Raw genomic sequence first — 21,805 nt, 5'->3', positions numbered from 1 at the left:
CTAATTGTGATTCTAGGTCAAAGGTTGATAATTAATGTGTGATAAAGTGGTATTAAGAGATGGAGAAGAGGTCAAGTAGGAGAGAGTGATTATAATTAATTAAATCCATAAGTGCACATTGAGTGGTTACAAGCCACATTGACACGTGGCAGTTACACATGTAGCAAATTGAGTTCAAGGAAGAGGAACATTGAGGATGGAGACAACACATGGGCCTTGAGTAGCAAGGCTCTGAGGAATGAGGAGGTTATGGATATAAACTTCCTTATTGTGGCTCTTAGGCAGCTTCAAGTTGATATGGTAGAAGTGAAAAAGTAGCTACGATAGAACATCAGGGAGTTTTTAGAATGCATACATAAGCTATTGAATAAGAAGGGAGAAAGAATGCTTAGGGCTTTAGTTTTACTCTCTCTATATAGAAGATTAGCAGGAGGTATGTTGATTTCATTGCTTGTGGGCTTTACTTCTTATGGGCACAATGCTAGGAGAGAAGGAGTTTGCAAGATGATTCATGCAAATCTACCATGGGAGGGCTTTGTTTAACCTATATGAATTAATTGGGCACAAATTCTACTTCGCCCCCCTTTTCAACTCATAGTAGGAGGGAGATTGGATCCTCGCATCAACAATGGGTTTCAAGGGAAACTATGATTATACTCTTCCATGGACACCCTATTTTCATCCTAATAACTCACTACAACAAGAGTGCCAAGTATGGGTCACATATCCAAGTTTGCCAAATTGTGTTGATGAGATCAAGGCTTGTTCTAAGGCATTGGGGAGAGTGTCATATATACTAAGGGCATTGAATGGCATCATCATAGCAAACAAGAAAGGTTGCATGCCATGGAATATGCACAAAGAGATTCATGATTCCTTGGAAGTGTCCAATCCTAATGGGTTGATGTTTCCATTGAAGTCAAGTTCAATCATTTTTCATATGCCTATTATTTGTTTCATCCAATGGGTCACTATGCTAGAAATTGCAAGAGAAAAAGTGCTAGCAAGGAAGAAATAACTATTGGTACTAAAAAATCAGGTAGTGCAAAGGTGAAGCTCAACATGGAAGATATCAATAAGATGGAGTTTCCCAACTATGCCTTGGTTCTTGTAATAGAAAGTAGAGGAAGAGGGGTAAAACACTGATGTTGATAAAGTAAGAAATAACACCAAAAATATTGTGGAAGGATGAAAGGAAGGTTCAACTCTAGGAGTGCAGATTGAGGCTACAAGTACGATTGTCCATCTTTTTAATGTATGTGCTCTAAATGTGTGTATGGGCATACCTTTGGGAAACAATCAACTTGAGCTCAAGTAGGAATGTTCCATCCTAATGGGGGAATAGAATATGACCATATTTCAAATTGATAGGTAATGCAAGTGTGAAATAATGACTCCAGAAAAGGGACAGTTGGGTAGAATTGTGTCATCAACATGATTTGATAGATGTGGCTCGCATGAGTGAAGAAGATCTAGTACTTTCATTCACCTAGCATAATAATCATTAAAAAAATTAATGGAGTATTGGAAGATTGAATTTTTCATATACCAATCAAGGGGGACGGTGGGCAATACCCTAGCTTGAGCTAAAAGTCCTAGTTGAGGATAGATTAAGATCATTGTCCCATACAAATCACACTAAGGATCTCTTCACTGCAAGGGTGTAGCAATGCACCTCCACTATTTATGTCTAATAATAGTTTTCTCAACAAAAAAAACTAGTAAGTGACCTTTTAAAAGTATGAAAATAAGCAAATGATAGAGAGCTTGATCCATACTCAAAAGTGCAAACAATGACTAAAGCTATTGTGGAGGTGGCTAAGTAGAATGGCTGCTCTAGAGCTAAAAGATGACTATTTTGTAGAGAAGGATGCTCCCTTGACCAATTATTTAAAATCTCTCCAACTCAAGCAAAGAAAAGAGAATATAGCTATGATAGAGGATGCTGATGGGAACTTGTTTATATATGGTGTATCAATTGCAACAATTTTTGTGAAGCAACAAACATAGTAGGGGTGGCCTTTGTTCAAGAACCAAATTACGATGAGAAAATCCAATAGTTCCACAAGCTTGTGGAGAAGTTGGTAGATAATGAGATTGTAGTCATGCTGGCATAACTATTTTTTGAAGTTAACCTACAGTTTCTGGTGAACAAGATGCAAAAAGGATTTTTTTGAGCCCTGATGGTTTGATAACAAAAGCATTTAAAGCAATGTGGAAAATAGGTGGCAAGTATATCACAAGATTTGCAAATGCAAGCATGCAAAAAGCTAGAACCCAACCAAGGTATAGTTAAATTATTACTTAAGGGTGTGGCAAGTAGTAAACCCTTTCAATGGATGCCATTAACAATATTAAATGTAACCTACAAGGTTATATCTAAGGCCATTTCCTTTCAAATCAAATTCTTACTAGCAAAAATCCTCCACAAGGCTCAATATGGTTTATCGATGTTGGAAGGACTCACCTTACTAGATGGAACCCAAATGTTCTCCCAATTATTTGTTGATGTCAACTCAAATATTATCAAAGTAGAGGAGGAGAAGTTGGAAGAGCTATTAAAAGTGTATGAGCAGTATACATAGGTCTCAAGAGCTGTAGTCAACAAGTTAAAGACTAAACTTTTGTTTATAGGCTTTGATGGCCCCCTATTTGGATCCAATAGTTTGTTTTCAAGATTGTCAAAATGGGGGATGTTTTCAAATACCTAGGAGCCCCTTTAGGCTTGGCAATAACAAGAAAATAAAAAGGATTGGCTCATGGAGAAGGTTGAGTAGAAGATAGCTAAGTACTCTAAGATGCACATCTCTTATGCAAGCATATTGATTGTGATTGATAAAATCTTAATGTATGTATTTATCTTTGCTAGAGTGGTTATGGCTTTAATAGAAGTCAAGTAGAGAAGTTGGAGAAAGTCCTAAGGTCCTTTATGTTGACTTATGGTACAAAGGAGAAATGGCCCTCTATTCCATGGAATATGGTTATTGAAGCCACTAGAAATGGTGGGATTGATCTTGAAAGCATACATGATAGGTCAAGAGGTATTCCTTCAAGTCGTTACCAAGGATAGAGTAGGATGAGCCTTGGACAATCATTGCAAGTGCTATAATTAGGGATGTTATGTTACCAGGGGGATTTGGGCTGCTCTAACATGGGAAGACAAGATGTTAGTCATAGCCTTCACGGCTCTCTTGAGGTGTATTATCCAACATGGAATCTCTGATTTGCTGAGCATAATCATCCTAGACCTTATTTTTACCCCTATGTCCTGCCATAATAGTGTAGTCCTGCAGTACCCCCTATCAAAAAAATGGCTATAACTTTTTCTAGGGAACTCTGATTTCAAAAATTTTTAGTTCAAGTCGAAGCCAAGAATGCCCTCTTCGAGATGAACTATACCATGCTATAATAGATTTAGGACAGAAAATTCTGCAACTCAATTTCTGATTCTGAACTATCCAGGCATGCACCCTATTTTAACCTGTAATGCCTTGTTTTGACCCTGTAAGGTAAAATAGTAACCCCAAATGGTTATCAAACCCTATAGAAGGTTGAGTAGGACCTATGGGTACCCTGTAGTACATGCATCTATACTTCAGTAATGAAGGGTGTACCTGTAACAACCTGTAAATGCCCTGTAGTGCCCTGTAAAATCCCTGTTTTAATCCTGAAGATACTTGAGCCTTTGGAAACTCTTCAATCTTCAATTCTCCATTCATTGTACCCATGTGAGGAATAAAATGGCATGACAAGCTCCCTACGTAGGCTCCGAATCACCGGGAGGTGGGCAAAGTTCCCCCCGAGTCGGTTGGTTGCACCCCTTCGGGATCTTTGATAGTGAGAGAGGGTCACCTCTCTTTTATCCCACTATCTCCCTCGGCATCCACCTTTTTCCTTAGTGGGTATATCAACATGGCAATAGCTTGCTAATCTAATCAATTAGCATGAAATGCATTTCTGAAATATTCATTTAGCCCCTTTCATGAGATACAGTTGTATAGAATTTTGCAAAACTGGATAGGATAAGGGACTTACCAATGCAATTGATTGCTACTACTTACCCTTTTACAATATTTCAACTTGGGTAAAATAATTCAGCCAATCAATGGATTAGAGTGAGAAAACTTATCAATCAATAGATTCAATCAATTGGATTCAAGTGTTATGCTAGAAATTTGAGATTGAAGCCTCTAATTCACTGATTAGAACTAATATGCATAGAGCAAACATTGCATTACATGAATGGATTGATTCAAGCAAGGGTTGGCTAAAATTTGATGGATATTATTCAATTCTTTAATCTCTCAATCAAATGGATTAATCTCAGCAAATGGATTAATGAGAGAGATTAAGAATTGAAGAAGAGTACTTTTTACATAGTTGATGATGACTTGATCAATCTTCATATGCTTGATAAAGCCTCCGGTGGTTCAATGTTGCCAAAATAATCTTCAAGACTTGTATATTTAATGGTTAAGAACAATCTTGAAGCTTCAGATGCTTGAGATTGAAGCATTAAACCCGTTTCCCCCAAATTTTGGCTCCATGGAAGCTCTTGAGCTTCAATCTTTGACCAATCATACTTAATCCTTGCAATTTGTTGAAGAATCCTTATTGAAATGATCCCACATGCTGAAAATATGAAGAATCTTCAAGAAATTGTTGAGAAATGAAAGCTTGGGCTGAAGCTTTCATGGCTGCCATAGCTAGGGTTTCTCAGAAATAGGGGAAGAGGAGAATGCCACTTTTGCCATGAATTTGTGGAAGCTTCAGCATGCAAATGATCAATGACAAAGCCACCAACTACAATATGATCAGTAGGAGGAGAATCAAGGTTTAGAATCAGTCCAAAATTTGCAGTGCAATTTTTGGGGCTGTTCTCTGTAGTCCACATCTCAATGCAGGTATAATTTGGTAATCTACTTGTTAAGGATGAATATTAGAGGAAGATTCTAGCATGAAATGCATGTGAAACCTCAAGGGCTGAAGGCTAGGAGAAGATCTCTACTGCAAACTCCATGAAAGCTTGACCAAAGCTTGAAGAAAGAGGAAAGGAAGACCTCTTTTGAAAAATAACCACAGTTTAACCCCAAACTAAGCCCAGTTAACTCTCCTTTGCCCTAGTTGTTGAGATTCAGACAATCACACCCACCACTGACAGCCTCTTTGTATGGAGCTTCAAGGCCAAGGATATGCAGGCTTACCTATCCCATATGCACAGTGGTGCCTACTGCAGTTTACTACTTTCCTATAAAGCATTGTACTTGCTTCCTTTTCTAAATGCAATGATAGTACTCTTTTCCTTCTAGTAGAGTGTTAGTCTCATTGTCCACACACAAGATTGTGTTTATGAGTTCAAGTCTCAATCTTGAAACCTGATTCACTTGTGTGACAGTCAGTGTCTGAGTCATGTCTTCATGAGTCCTCTCTTTACCTTTTGTCCTCCATAACTGTTGCTATGCTCTAGATCCATGAATTTTCACACTAGTTACCTCTAGTTTTACATGAAATTTGATGATGACCTGCCACTTTAGCCATCCTCTGCCATATCTAACCTTGGAGATCTCCAGATGTAGTCTCTTACTAGCTATAGATGGTCTGCAGCACTCCACTAGTCACTGTCTTGTACAATACTTGTTTGAAATTGATTTTGATGGAAGAAAATATGATTGAAAAATAGAAGGGAAAAATGGATCAAAGACCAATGCTCTGATACCACTTGTCAAAGAGAGAACTAAAAAGAGAGAAATAGGAGAGAGAAGACTGCAAAAAAGAGAGAAAGATTGTAGGAAGAGAGAGAAAGAGAGTGATGAGGAGAGAGAAATACTAGATTTGGAGAGAGAAAGACAGGAAAGAGACAGAAGCCATGGAAGCTGTGAGCAAGATGGGAGAGAAGGACAGTAATTGTATTAATGTGTCAAAAGATGTGAAAAATTACATGCCTTCTCCTTTTATACCAATGTCAGTGTGACATGGCATAATATCAATATTATTTTTACACTAAGTCCTTATTCCCAGCTTCTTACACAACTATCATAGTTTAGCACTCTCTTCTTTCCAAGATAGTTGTCTATGATGTGAAAGGGCTTGCCAAGGACTTCTAAGACTCATTCGTTGATGTTGCATCTTGTTTCTTGAACTAAAGATGGCTTTGGAAACAAAGACCCCTTAACCCTTTTCTTCTTTCAATGTCTCTTGCATAACTTTGAAAAGATGAGTGTAGCTTTATCTACTAATCCCTACCTTGTCCAAGGTGCTTTGGATATGTCTTCTTTCTTTAGGCAAGACCCTTGTAGGAACTTTTCAATGCATTGCTCCTTGGCCTTCTTAAACCTCTTCTCAGTCAACATGCTATGCTCCTTATAGCTTTGGGAAGAATGATGTTGCTATAAGCTTTAAATGCTTTCTCCATGTTCCTTGTTGCTTTGTCCACATGGAGAATGGCTTTGTCAGTTTATAACAATAACGTCAGGGCGAGTGACCAACTATTACCATATTACTATTATTCTTCTCATGATACCTTCGCTTCCAGGCTTAAGAGTCTCAATATTCTTCAAACTTGTCTACCTCTCAAACCACCAAGATTTGTTTCCTTCCTCCTTGCTGCATGTAGCTGGATTTTGAGCCTCCTTATTTTTTCTTGGCTCTCCTCCAAGTGTTTCATCATTGTAGCTCTTTTGGAGTAACCACTAGTTCTGTAGCTTCACGAGAGATTCAATGTGTTTGAATGTCCTACTAGATTTTGTGTATAAGCTAGAAGCCCTTGGATACCGTCTCCAACAAACCTTAGTAATGAGGAATATGATGAGAATGGAGGGGTGCTTCTCGTTATGGGATCCATAGGATACAACCTATCATCAGTCCATAGATCGATATTCTTTCTACCCTCTAATCTCATTGCCTCCAGCACACTTAGTGTGTTGATAGACACATGGTTTCTCTTGTGAATGGGTCCATACATCTTCTAGATCAATATGAAGATGGTACAGATGTTTACGGCCAACCATGTTTGCAATCTAGTTACAATAGTTGCTCACAATGTTGATGTGGTTTAGAGTCCCCAAAAACAAAGTCTTGAAAACAAAGAATGAAGATTTTGAGAGAGTCATCAAAGAGTAGTTTCTATGCAACGGAGAGGCATTGAAGATGGTGCATGCGATATCTTTAAAGTTTGTTGTCAATGAATGATAGATGACAAAATTATCAAGCCAAAAGAATGGTTTAATGGCACAAAACCACATGTCTTTGGTGAATTGTGTGTAGAATAAACCAAATTTTAGTTGTTTGATGATTATGCCTTTGGTGAAACTCAACACATGCACTAACCACTATGATATGATCCCATTGGCTACAAGTTTTTTTTTTTAAGAAATAGAAGGATTAGAATATTTAAACTTAAAGATTGAAGTACCATGGCCCCCTATTAATGGCCATTGAAACTAATTGTGGATGTGGCGAGGTTGAAAGGGAGGGGTCGAGGTTAGGACTTAGTATCCTCTCTCTCTCTCTCTCTCTCTCTCTCTCTCTCTCTCTCTCTCTCTCTCTCTCTCTCTCTCTCTCTCTCTCTCTCTCTCTCTCTCTCTCTCTCTCTCTCTCTCTCTCTCTCTCTCTCTCTCTCTCTCTCTCTCTCTCTCTCTCTCTCTCTCTCTCTCTCTCTCTCTCTCTCTCTCTCTCTCTCTCTCTCTCTCTCTCTCTCTCTCTCTCTCTCTCTCTCTCTCTCTCTCTCTCTCTCTCTCTCTCTCTCTCTCTCTCTCTCGTGATGGAGAATCTTGGTTATGGTGCTTCCCAAGCTACGATGACTTTTAGCTAGTGCACCCCATGGATGTTGGATCAATTACCAGTGTGATGCTGCAAAGAGCCATGGGAAAAAAAGCAGAGGAAGGGATCATGGCAACATTGCAAGGTCACCAAAAACAATGTCAAGTGAGGATATTTTCTTAGATGTGGTACAGTGATGGTGTAAGCTAACCCAAGGTCTCCCAATGGTGGATGAGCAAAAGGATCTACTCCAGCTACTATTGTGCAAATAACCTCCTAGCTCTACAAAAAGGACATGCATTAGAGGAGTATACATCTTACATATTTGGTTGGATAGAAACATTTCAATCTTTTTAGGACATCACAAACCTCTATAGCATCTAATATTTGACTTTACTTGATAGGGATTGTATCCATTTTTAGTCTTCCCTTTTGGTTCTTTTTTGCAAACTTGGAGAGAGTTTCCCACTTTTTTATGCCTTCAAAGAAACCTATGTAACACAAAGTTGAAATTAAAATGGAATATAAAAAATTGAAATAAGCTCAGCTTGTACGGAGACACAACTATCCATGTGATTAGACTGTTGAATGTCCATGCAATGATAGGGCTTTGAGTCTCCCATAGATTAGACACAGCTACCCATGCTTTTAAATTATCTAATGTCCATGCAATGATTGGGCTTCCTATAATTCTTATTCTTTCAAGTATGTTCTTCCTAATTGATGGTCTATTCTTCCTACTCAATGAGGACTATTGCGTCAAGGGCTCTACTTCTTAGCATTTATAGTTTCTTATTCTTACCATCAAACATAACCAATGGAACATTACTTGTATGAGCTATGCCATGCTAAGTGTCATCTCCTGTGCATACATAGTCATTTGTACATTCTTTCATTTCATCAAATCACTCTCCATGTGGTGTCATGTGATTTGATGCTCTTAAATCAATATACCATACATCATATGATTTCTCATGTAGAGTAGCCTTGCTTTGTACATAAGTCATGGCAAATAACCCATCACCACTCTCATGCTCTACATGACTCGATGAGGCACAATGACCCTATTGTCTTTCTCTTTGGCTTGATTTTTCCAACATTTTTTAGCAATGTGGCCATATTTCCCATATTAATGACACTCCTTATCCTTATTTTCATTATCATGTGTATTCTATCACCTGCCAAGATCCTCAGCCTCTAGAGTTAAATCTCCCCTTGCTCGGGAGTATCCACCACCTCTAGCATTATGACCTTGCTAATTTTTCATAGTTTCAAATGCATTTTACTAAGTCCCTATGCCACGAAAGGATCCTCTATCATGACCAACATGGCCTCTCTTATTTGAATAACAAAATTCATCTCTGCCTTTCGAGCTACTTGAGCTAGTAGCTAAACCTAGTTTCACCTCCTCATGAATAAGCAATGAGACTAACTCATTGAAGTCTAGCATTTCAAATCTCATTGAGATAGACACATGGCATGACTTGTATTTAGGTCCTAAACCATTCAAGGTTACTACAACCAAATCCTCATCCTCTGCTTCAGTTTCAATAGTTGCCAACAACTGATCTACAATAGTTTTGATTTATGTTACATACTCCTAAAAGCAACATCCTTTCGTGTCCATGGTGTTGAACTTCTGTTTGAGCTGTATCTTCCTTGCACTTGTAGTAGCACCATAGTATCGCATCAAGATAGTCCATGCATCTTCTAGTGTCTTGTAGTTCATAATTTGCATTACCATGGCATCTGAAATACATAGTGATAGTCAATGTAAAACTCTACGGGCTCTCTCCATCCAAGCATGATGTGCCCTCAGCAGCTCAACAGATGATTGAGCCTTTGTAGGAAGCTTGAGCTCAGCTTCAACACCTCTCACTAAATCCTAATAGCTTTCTCAATGTGGATGTTCTCCTCCATACAAAATTTCTAGATAGAATACTTTTCGTTATCTAGTTTCCCACCCACTATGTTGTGGTAAGGCTACCTAGCTAAGAATACTGCAGACTCTCTCCTGAGTTGTCATGTTCATACATTTGGTAACACCATTCTAGGGAGGGATATGAGGGGTAATCAATTGATGCTTATTAATACCCTACTCATTGCAAAACTATTCAAAATATTTCAAGACATGCTTACCCTCATTATCATATCTTAGGCATTTCATCCTATACCTAGACCGGTTCTCAACAAGAGCAAGCCAAAGCTAAAAGGTGGACAAGACATCCAATTTCTACTTAATAGGGTAAGCACAAACCTTATGTGAGTAATCATCAATGAATGTGGCAAAGTACTTCACACCACCTAGTGACTAACAAGGCATGGGACCACATACATCTGAATGCACAAGAGCCAAAGGCTCACCCATGTGCTTCATGCCAGACTTCTTATGCATACTACATGTCTACTTGCTATATAAACAATGATCAAAAAACTCAAAATACTTATAGTGTAGTAGCAGAAGATATTACAAAAGTTGGTAAGCATTTTCATTCCTTTCAAAGGCATGCACCCAAGGCAATGATACCAAAGAGATACATGCGAAACTGCAACCACATCCAAAACTTGGTCAACTAACCCAAATACAATCAAAAGATAGAGGGTACTAGACTTAGCACCATGGGAAATTAAGATTCCCATGGGAAATCTTCCATGAGGAATCACCAAAAGAGACAACATAACTCACATCATCCAAGGTGCTAGTAGAGATAAGGCTCTTTGTAAGAGCTAATATATGATGTAAATCATGAAGAGTGAACATGTTGCATAAACCAAAATAAAACTCGACATCACTAATATCAATTATCTCCAATTCTAGGTCGTTACCCAAATGGATAGATCAAGTCATAGTACAATAGGAGTGAGACCACTCTCTATGAGGGGTCACATGAAAGGAAGCCCATGAATCTATCATGAAACACTGAGTATATCCTAACAAAGCATTAGTTGTGAAGAATCAAGCTCATCTATCATACCCATGATGGCCAGTTAGACCTAGAATTACTTCTCCTTTATTATGTCACTAGTTTAAGGTGTGTAAGTTAGATGGATGAATGATAAAGAAGAAGCATGAGAGTACTTTTCTCTCTGAGCTTGATCTATGTCTGTGTCTCTTTCTCTCTCTTTGAATCTTGAACATGGTATCAGAGCATGAGACCCTAAGAGCCTGTGAACCCAGCATTGGCATCATGGGAGGAGTTGGAGTGTGAATCTCTATACAAAAGGACATTTGCAACCATAACCATCCAATACTTGAATGGTATATATTAGTGCTTTTGAAGCCTATTGAGGCTTGGTAAGAAGGATCAGTTATTTGTATTGAAGCCTTGGGAGCATGCTTTAATGGCCAGCATAAGGAGCAAGTATTTGATGTGTTCATCTCAGATTTGTGCCTACTGTTGGCTACATGGACAACACAAGATTTTGTCATGTTGATGAAGCTAGAGATTGGCTATTATATTTGGTATGCTAGGCACTATTTAATGCTCTAGCTCATGAGAATTAGAAGGAAATGCATATATTTAGTAGCCAAAAAGAAGGCAAACAGGTCAATGTGAATCCACGAATATGGTGCCTGCTTTTGTTGAAAATGTCAATCATGTTTCAACTATCAAATGCTTGGTATTGGCATCCTCAAACATCATGGGAGGCTTAATAATAGGCATGGCATTATTCATGGACACCTGGGCATATTGAAAGAGGGTTGAAGTACACCATTGGAAGTGTATTCATAAGTAGGGTGCTGCCTTGAATTTATGACAACCCATACTTGATTTATTGTAGCTCAATGAAGTTTAGTTAGTATCCACAAATCCTTGGATGATGGTGCATAATTATAGGATGCCTTGTGAGCTGATGTGAATATTCAATATTTAGATCTAGAATGTACTTGCAAGAGGCTAAAACCTATCCTAGACTTTGACATATTGCACTGAGAATTCTTGGAGCATCTTGAAGCTTGTTTGATACCCACTAGTGTTGCCACATGCTTGTGGGATAATTTTTTGATGCAATAAACCATTAAATTCTTAGATCTGGATTGAAATGCTACTGGTTATAATAGGAAATGGCTATAAATTTTGTATCATTGTTACTCGAAGATTGAGCATTGATACTTGTATTGTTATGTGTTGATCCCCGATGTATTAGCCTATGTCTATTATGCTTTAAGAGGGGCTTGAGTTGAGAATGCTCTGGTTTGTGCAGAGTTTACACTCTAGTAATTAGATTGTTGTCAGTAGGTGAATCTGGAGCATACATGTATGTCTATTATGCAGTCAATGAGATTTGCATGCACTAAATGTCCTACTTTAACAATGAACTATCTATGCATCTTGGATGAAGGTTTTGGGACTCTTATGTCCACAATATGCTTAGATGAGCTAAATTGAATGTACTTGTGTTGTTTGGATGCTATATAAGTGTCTTGATCAGCAAATGAATTTTTTTTTAACAAGAAGTTAGGCATCAATTGTTTAAGACTGCAATGAATACATAGAGGTATCATTATGATGGCAAATGTTGAAAGGTCAGACATGGATTGCTTGTATAATATGTATGTTGTACTTTATCTTAATCTTGGTAGACTCATATAGCGAAGAAGAAGAACAAGAAGGAAGACTAGGGTTTCAACTTTCTATCTTACATGCATTTTCTCTAAGTGTTCTATGACTTGCAAGAGCTCAAACTCCTATCACTCCCCATATTTTCATGGTATCAAAGTGTCATTTAAGTAAGGAGATGTGAACCACAAGCATAAGAGTCTATTTAAAAAAACCATATCATGGAGTAAACTTGTGGAGATCTCTCTCATACAACATCTCATTGACAAGTTGTCTTTGTGAGCTTGAAGTGCTCGAGGGAGTGTTACAGACTCTATGTGGCCACATTCACGTTTTGGAAGTGTTTTGATCTTCATTCGGGAGTTTGAAGCCATCCTATATGAATCTGGTAAGATTCACAAACTCTATAATACTTGTCATTTCACAGATAGGTTGCAAGTGTCGGGTACAACAAACAGTATTTGTATACTGTCAGATATGTTGCTCAAGGTATGCTTATATACTAAATTCAATACAGGGATAAAGAAAGATTTGTGGGGTTTTGTTGCACAATGTCTGTTTCAGTGACAAACTTGAGAAGAACAACTTCCATGCTTGGAAGTTCCAATTGACTAATTTCCTTATGGATAAAGGTTATTGGGAGAACATAAAAGGAGATAATGCTAAGGCTCTAGAGTTAGTGGAGGAAAATGCCACACTTGAGGAGACCAAGGCATTTAAGGAATGGAACAAGGGTACTCAAAAAGTTATATATTGGCTTTCTATAAGTGTTTCAGATAATATGATTGAGCATATACAACATGTAGACAGTCTACAAAAGTATGGAATAACATGGTCAATCTGTTTGGTACAAATACCAAAGTTAGAAAGTTACAATTGAAGTTTGAGTTAAATAACATCAAGCATGGCAATCTATCCATTAATGACTATGCATTGAAGATTAAGAGCATTGTCAAAGCCCTTGGATCTATTAAAGTTTAGGTTGATAATGATGATATAGTGGCTACATATCTAGATGGCTTGGGTAAGGAGTACAAGCACTTTTGAACCTCCATCAATAGAAGAGACACCATCCCTAATTTTATAGATCTAATATCTATGTTGATATTAGAATAGAAAAATTTGGAACTCACTAGATCTTTGTCACAAAGCAAGAACAACTCATAACAAATGCTCTACTTAATACAAGTAGAGGTAGATGTCATGGTGCTAGAGGCTACATTGGTGGCCATTATGGGAAAAATCAAGAGCAATCACATACAGTGGTAGAGGCTAGTCTCGAGCAAGGGGAAGCCATAGAGGACTTGGTAGACAAAATGCTAATGATGATAACAAAGAATGTTATAATTGTGTTCAAAAAGATCGTATTTCATATGATTATCCAAAAAATAAAAGAGGTGGCAATAACAAAAATGGAAAAAGATACCATAATAATTATAAATCTACTAATAATTAGGTTTATAACGAGAAGTTATTCATTATATAGCATATAATGAATGCAATAAGTCCATATGCATCAACAGTAATGATGACTGATGATGTACGATATGTGGATTCAGATGCCTCTAACTATATGACATCTCACGGAGAATGATCGAGAAATCAACATTTATGAAAAATTCGTGGTTTTGTGGAAGTGGGTGACAATAGATGACATCCTATTACTTATGTTTGTGGGAGCATCCCATTATCTATGCAGGATGGAAAGGTTAACATCACAAAGAACTTAGTATCTATTGTACAAATGGTTGAGCAGGGATTGCAAGTAAAGTTCAATCAAAATGGATGATTTGTAGAAGATTTTAGGAACGAATGTAATGTAATATTTCCGCAATGAAATATTAACGACTCTTGATCTCACGCAAAAGCAATTCAAAGTAATCTCCCCCAACGGAAAAACCTTGGGCTAAGTGCTCCTTCCGCGTGCATCAACAAACACCAGCCTTGCGTCGTGTATAGGAAGCCGTGGCTCCAAATATGTAGTTCACCGAGGAACACCCCTTCAAGGGAAAAAGGAAAAAGGGATAATTTTTGCAAATTTTTTTATGTATTAACTCCCTCCCCTTCAGCCGTTGCATGGCGAGGAGAGGGAGTATGAGCTTAAATGGTGGAAGGGCATGGGGAGGGGAAGCATGCACCCTGCCACTTGTGTGGCCACCCCCCCCCCCCATCTTCACCCTATATGAGCCCCCCCCCCCAAGCTTGAGGGGGGGATTGATTGACCGTGCTGATGTTGCCCGCCGTGGGGATCGTGCTGCCCGCTGCTGTCCGTCTGCCGCCACGCACCAGGCTACCGCTGCCTTCATCATCATCATCACCATCGCCGTCATCTCCCTCATCCTAATCTTCATCATCTCCCCATCCACATCATCTCCCTACTTCTTCTAGAAGCTTGGAAGCATTGGAAGCTTCCCTAGGCCTAGTTAACCCCATGCCTCCGGTTTTCTTAAAATCGTGTCTTGCAAGGCCCAATTTCTACTCAGGGAAGTAATCTCGGGCAGAAGTGACTTCATAACACATAAGAGAGCCAAGGGGAAGTTTGTTGAATCGAAATCTGCTGCATCAATGGCTCCTAAGCAAAAGGCGAGAGGAGCACACACAGGAGCTTCCTCCCAAAGTACGAGAGTGGACAATGCCCCGATAATGAATGCCCAGGTTCCAAAAATAGACCCACATGGAAAAGTTGCATTAAGCTTGTTTTAATTCTCGTAGGAAAGTTTAAATGCATTGGGAAATTTATATACTCATTCGATCTACAAAGTTTAGTTGCATGTCGAGTATTTGCAATTACTTGCACTTCCGTGGTCAAGGGTAGTTGCAATTCTAAACGTATGATGCATAAGTAAAAAAGACGGAATGGTGCAAAGGCATCCTTATTGCATCGCGCAAAGGACAGGGCATACAACACATAATGCACTTATGTAATAATTTCCTAGTTGTGACTCATGTAGAAGATAATCATAGACGGTCGTTAAATGATGTCTGAATAGTTGCAATGCATGGGAAGGATTTATGTACTTTGCAAATTGCATGCGATGGTAGTTACATTTTAGGTTGGGTTAAGTGCTAAAGGAAGGATTAAATCAATGATGGACTCATGGCATTCGCTCATGCATGGAGTTCTTTTATCAAAGTTTGAGTGCATCTTCATTAAAAAAAATATTAAAGCTTTCATTTCGATGCATCAACGTAGGGTTTATAAGAGTCAGCTTCATTGGAATGTTCGTGATTGTACACTTAGGTACACTGTTTGTACTTCTTTGCTCAAGGAACTAATTCAGGAAAAGCAACTAATGCTTCAGGTTAAAAGTCTGGAGGGAGAGGCAATACCAATTACCTCCGACTGTCTGCCTGACCCTATCCAAGGGGGTTGTTAGCCGCGCCAGGTACGTGGACCGAACCCACCGCGAGAGGAGGGTGCTACTTGGAGCAAGAGGACGCTTGGGTGCCAAGGGAGGCTCTGGCCATAAATCCCTTGCCTCCGAATCCTGCACAAGAGGCCGACGTTACTCGAGATGGGATCTCGAGGTCCGCATACTAGTCAACAGGTGGAACTTGGAATAGCGATCCCTGTGGATTGCTGGAATAGCCTTCGGGCAAGTTTATTTTATGTATTCCAAAGACTGATAAATAAAGATCAAATGTTGAAAAGCAACTTGCTTGACATTGTTTTTCTGTGTTAATGCCTAAGTTACGTGAAGGAACTAGTGATTAATTGGCTAATTAAGGAAGTTTTTTTTGCTTGTCAAACTAAATGTGGTAGGTAATTAGATAACTAAAGCAACCCGAGGAAAGTGCGGTGGATGTGACTCTGGGTCTGTCCTATGGAAGGGTAGTCCTGGTTGGCCGAGAACTTTTCTTAAAGGAATTGACACTGAGGTAACAATGACCTAGAATCTATAGGACAAGAGTCTCGATTTATGCTGTTTTAGGGGAACGGAATGGGACTATGCCTTACGGGCAAAGAGGTCGAGCTTCGCATCCCTCTCGTTTCCCATTCTCCTTGAACCAAGTATGTTCTGCACAAAGTAGTTCATCTGGGGCTCGACGCTAGCTACCTTCTAGGAACTTGACCATTAGGAAAACCCTGATTTAGGTCAGTCCTAAGTGGGAATGGCAGGAATGCTTCCGCTTCGTGGCAGACTTGGGAAGACCTAGATCACAAACCCCATGGCATTCCTTGGGAGTGACGAGCGGCACTTTCTAGACTCTCTACCCGATGGGCTGCTAAGACGTGTCCTACAAGTGGACAGGGGAACACATTACATGTAAACTAGTTGCAAAAAAGGCAAGCATATGGGAAGGATATTTACCTTAGATATAAGTGTACCCAAATTGAAGGCTATTATGTTTACATAAGATGTAGCAGTTGTAGCTTATATTGACATTTGGCATAAACGTATTGGCTATGTAAATGTGCAATGATTGAAAAATATGCAGTCATATGAAATTATGATGGGCTTGCCTAAGTTCAAAGTGGCTAATATGCAGAAGGTGTGTAAAACATGCCAATTCGAAAAACATGCAAGACATGCATTTCCTCATGGTAAACATACAAGCACGCATTTACTTGATATTGTAGATTCAAAAGTATAGATTTCTATAAATACTACATCAATAGCTAGTTGTGAGTATTATGTAACCTTTATTGATGACCATACAAGGAAGCTATGGGTGTACTTCATAAAAGAGAAAAGTGATGTGTTCTCTCACTTTCAAGATTTTAACAATTTGGTTGAGAAACAAACATGTATGAAAATTAAGTATTTGAGGTTAGATGGAGGGGAATAGTACATTTCCAATGAATTCGATAATTTTTTGAAACAACATGGAATTCAACAGTAATTTACATGCAAATATACTCTGTAAAAAAATGGTATGTTGAAAGGAAGAGTAAGCACACTGTAGAAATTACACGAGCTTTGATGGGTTGAAAAGAACATGCCCCATTATTGTTAGGTTGAAGTTGTCTCTACAATTGTGTATATTATGAACAAGGTTCTCGATATTGCAGTCCATGATGTGATACCAAAGGATAAGTTTATTAGCAAGAAGCATGATTTGTCACATGTTAAGGTATTTAGATGCATTCCATATGCACATGTTCCTGATGAGCTAAGAAAATTATTGGACCCAAAAGCTAAAAAGTGTATATTTGTGGGCTATTCCCTTGAGCAAAAGGATTACATGTGCTATAATTCAGTTATAAGCAAGTTGTAGGCAAGCAAAGATAATGTGCTTGATGAGATGAGTAGTTAGTTTGCTATTGAAAAATAGGTTATTGTAGATGATGCAAAAGAAAATATGATTGCAAAAAATGTGGGTCCATAGTCACAGATATTAAGTGGGTCAAAAGAGTCCTCTTCTAGTAGGTTTATTGTTGAGAGACCATGGAGTGGCAGGTTGCATGCAAATAGCACTCAAATGGTGAGTTTAATGGCTCATATCAAAGTATAGATGAGGAGTTTGGTATTCCAGTTTTTTGTACACCTAGTTAAGAAAAACCAAGACTAATGCAAAAGAATCACAGAGTGCTCCACAAGTGCAGAGGTCAACGAGACAAAGATATTTGGTAAATAGGTTGAGATATGATGGTTATGTTGCTCATCATTATGCATACATTGTGAAGGTTATAAAATCACTTGAGTGCACTTATTTCAAGGAAGCTATTAATCATGTGTATTGGGAGAAAGCCATGGTGTATGAAGAAATAGTTGTATTGGATATAAATTAGACTTGGGATTTGGTGCCACTACGTGAGGGGAAGAAGCCTATAGGCTACAAGTAGGTTTATAAAGGGAAACATAATGTAGATGGTAGTATGAGTAGGTATAAGGCAAGATTGGTTACGAAATGTTATGCGCAGACTTATGGATTATGAGGAGACATTTTCTCAAGTGGCAAATATGGTAACCATAGGAGTTGTCATTGCAATGGCTATAGAAAAAGGTTGGGTTTATATCAAATGGATGTAAAGAATTCATTCTTGTATGGTGAGTTTCAAAAAAATGTGTACATGGAGCAACCATAGGATTATGAAAGTATGGTTCACCACGATTGTGTATGTAGGCTTTTTAAAGCCTTATATGGGTTGACAAGCACCAAGAGCATGGCATAACAAGATAGCATAGTATCTTGTATCTATTAGTTTCCACGTTGGAAATGTAAATCACTCACTTTTTAGCTGTCAGAGTGATAGAGACATTTTTTTGATTACCTTGTATGTGGATGATTTGATTGTTGGGGGTGATCATGTGCAAGAGGTAGAGTATGTGAAGAGTCTTCTCAAGTAGAAATTTGACATGAAAGATTTAGGAGAGCTAAAGTATTTTCTTTGCATTGAGGTGATATGAATATTTAAGGGAATATGGCTCTCACAAAGGTAGTTCATCTTGGATATGTTAATGACGTATGGTATGGCTAATTATAAGCCAATCTCAGTGCCATTGGATTAGAATGTGAAACTAAGTGCTAATGTGGGTGAGATGTTGGAGGATCTCTCAATGCATAGAAAGATGGTGGAAAGCTTCACTACTATTATTAGGCCAAATTAAAAACTAAAAATTGGCTTAAATATTGAATTTATGCAAGTGCCTCATAAGCTCCATTTGGATAGTGTAAGATGTACCTTTTGATAACTTAAGTACACATTGGATTATGGTATCTTTTATGAGGTTTACTCGATGGTGTAGCTATTTAGTTATACTAATGCAAATTGGGCAAGCAGTGTGTTTAACAGAAAGTCCACCAGTGGCTATGTATTTTCTTTTGGGAGTGGGGTTGTGATTTGGAGCAGTAAGAAATATCCCACTTTTGCATTATATACTACTATAGAGGCAAAGTACAGGGGTGCTACTATGGCAACATGAGAGGTAGCTTGGATGTGAAAGCTACTTGATGATTTGCAAATATAGATAGACTTGAAAGTTGACATTCATTATGACAACATGAGCAGTATACAATTGGCTAGGAACCTAGTGTTTCATACATGCACAAAACACATTGTGGTTCATTACCACTTCATTAGAAAGCGGAACTTGGTAGGCAACATTAATCTCATATATGTAAGAATAGAGAAGAAGGTTGCAAATATTTTCATCAGGGCCCTAGGAGCAAAAAAGTTTAAGTTTTTTTTAAGCTTATTTGGATGATTGTTTCGGCATTCACATGACTAAGTGGTTGGTACCTGCATCAATATGTCATTCCAATTATATTTTACAAGTGTACATTAGTTAATCCACCTAGCTAAGCTACAGTATATCTATCTAGTTATTCTTCTACTTAATGTGTTCACACTATGGACTAGTATATTATGTAGTTGTACTCTCTCTTATTCTCAGTAGACTCATATAGTGAAGAAGAAGAAGAAGAAGAAAGACTAGCGTTTCAATTTCTTGTCTTGTGGGAATTCTCTTTGTGTGTTTTGTGTCTTGCAAAAGCTCAAGCTCCCTCTCTCTCCCCCCATCTTTTAACATAAGTCATTATAGCCCACACTAAATATATTTTCATCTCCCTCAAGAGATGAGATGAACCAAGGACAAAGTGTTTAGTCACTCTTCATGAGTAGAAGTGGAAGATTGAACTTAAGTGATTCCAAGTGCATATCATTGAGTAAACATGGGAATTGAAATTTTATTTTATCATGAAGTAGAATGATTTCTTGGAAAATATTGGTTTTTCTTATTCTTGGCTAGTTATCATTATTAAGTGAAACTTTTGCTTTTATTTTGAATATTATCTATTAAAGAAAATTAACATTGATACTAGGTTAAGGCTAAGGGATGAATCATTTTTAAGGTCAATAGGCAATGCCTTGAAGAACTACTTAGTTTTCATGGAAGAAATGTCAAGACTATTTGCCTTGACTATGTTTAATACACAATAGAATATCATCCATGTTGCTAAGCTAAACATGGTTTTTTGGAAAATCTACCTACCCCTAGGTCTTTGCTAGGACTCTCTCATTAAGAGCCAAGTCCATCTAATTGAAACCAATGGGCCTATGGTTGTGCAATAATCCCCATAATTATTCTTATGATGGAGATCAAGCCCATGATATTTCATGTATGGGTATTGGAGGCTAGAATTCTAAACAAGGATTTGTATAAATTAAAGCGTGGAAGGATTTGGGTATCCATGAATTGCATATCTTTCCCTAAGTGAGTATGTTATACAAGAAATACAAAAAGTTTTTAAGAGTTATTTTTTGAAAGACTATGTTTATCTATTCTCATTTTAGTACCTAAGATTAGGTGAATGAAACTGTATAAAAGGTTTAATTAAGGAAGGTATTTATATGTTTCCATAGTATGTTATGAGTTAATTAGAAATTTGAAGTTTACATTTGCTATGTGAGTGGAAAGTGAGAGAGTGATACCCTTGATGAGTGTAAGACTATGTTTGCACCTTCAAGTGATTTTAGAAAGAGGAAAACTTGTTGAGCATGAGGTTACAACTAGGATGTAAATTGAGTTACAAATTGAACCAAGGAAAAAAATTGTAAGAGAAATCAATATGAGTAAAACTAGCCCATTGTGCATAAAGACTTGAAAACCAAATCTAGCAAGGACTAACCCCATAAACTTATAAGGAACCTCACACTGAATTGATAACAATGGTAAACAACAACAAGTCAAGATATTGAGGTCCAATTTGTCTAAGAGCTTGTGTTGTTAGAAATAAAGACTTCACCTTAAATTGAGGGCCATACGTACATGGATTATCTTTTCAATTATGCCACTACATTAGGATGTCCAATGCCTATGATGGAAAAGGAACATTAGCTAAAAGACATGGGGGATTTGAGTGATGCACTAGGCAGCTTTTGAGGCACTACCAAAAAGGAAATTAGTGAGTTGATCACATCAGATGTAGAAGAGTAGAATTGGATGTTGGTAGGATAGAGTAAATAGGCCAAGATGAGCTCACAGACCTGATTATAGCACCCGAATGTAAGAAGGAGAACATATAGCAAGAAATGGATGCCCTGATGACAACGAGGATTAGATGCACATCCTCATGATTCTAGACTTATTGTTCATAGAAGAAGGTGAGTATAAAGAATCCCATCAATGGATGAGCTTTTGAGGTGGCAAAAAACTCACCACACATGTAGTTGAGCCCAATCTAGTAAACTAACAATATCGATACTCATGATAAACTCTGAAACTATTCAATCTTGGCCTAAGAGATCTAATGTTCCCACCAATCACCTAAACCTAAGGAAAATCCTTGCTCAATGGTGATGGTGTCTCAGCCAGAGAAGTTTTTAGAGACCTATGAAGTGCCGAGATGGAGAAAATTAATGTAAATTTTAGGCAATAATTTAAAGTCGATGGAAGCAGAACATGAAGATCTAATAATTTTAGAGATCAAGAAATACAAAAATGCAAAATTTTGACCGTTGCAGTGGTTTTGTATTTTTAGTAATTTTTGTGGCATCTAGATTGAAGAGAGAGAGAGAGCTTCTAGGCCATTTGAGATGT

Source organism: Lygodium microphyllum, chromosome 9 (genome assembly GCF_053477565.2).
Source record: "Lygodium microphyllum isolate KBCC chromosome 9, Lygodium_microphyllum_v1.1.10, whole genome shotgun sequence".
In the NCBI taxonomy this organism is placed as follows: Eukaryota; Viridiplantae; Streptophyta; class Polypodiopsida; order Schizaeales; family Lygodiaceae; genus Lygodium; species Lygodium microphyllum.
The sequence above is the reverse complement of the archived record's forward strand: the minus strand, read 5'-3'. Positions refer to the sequence as shown.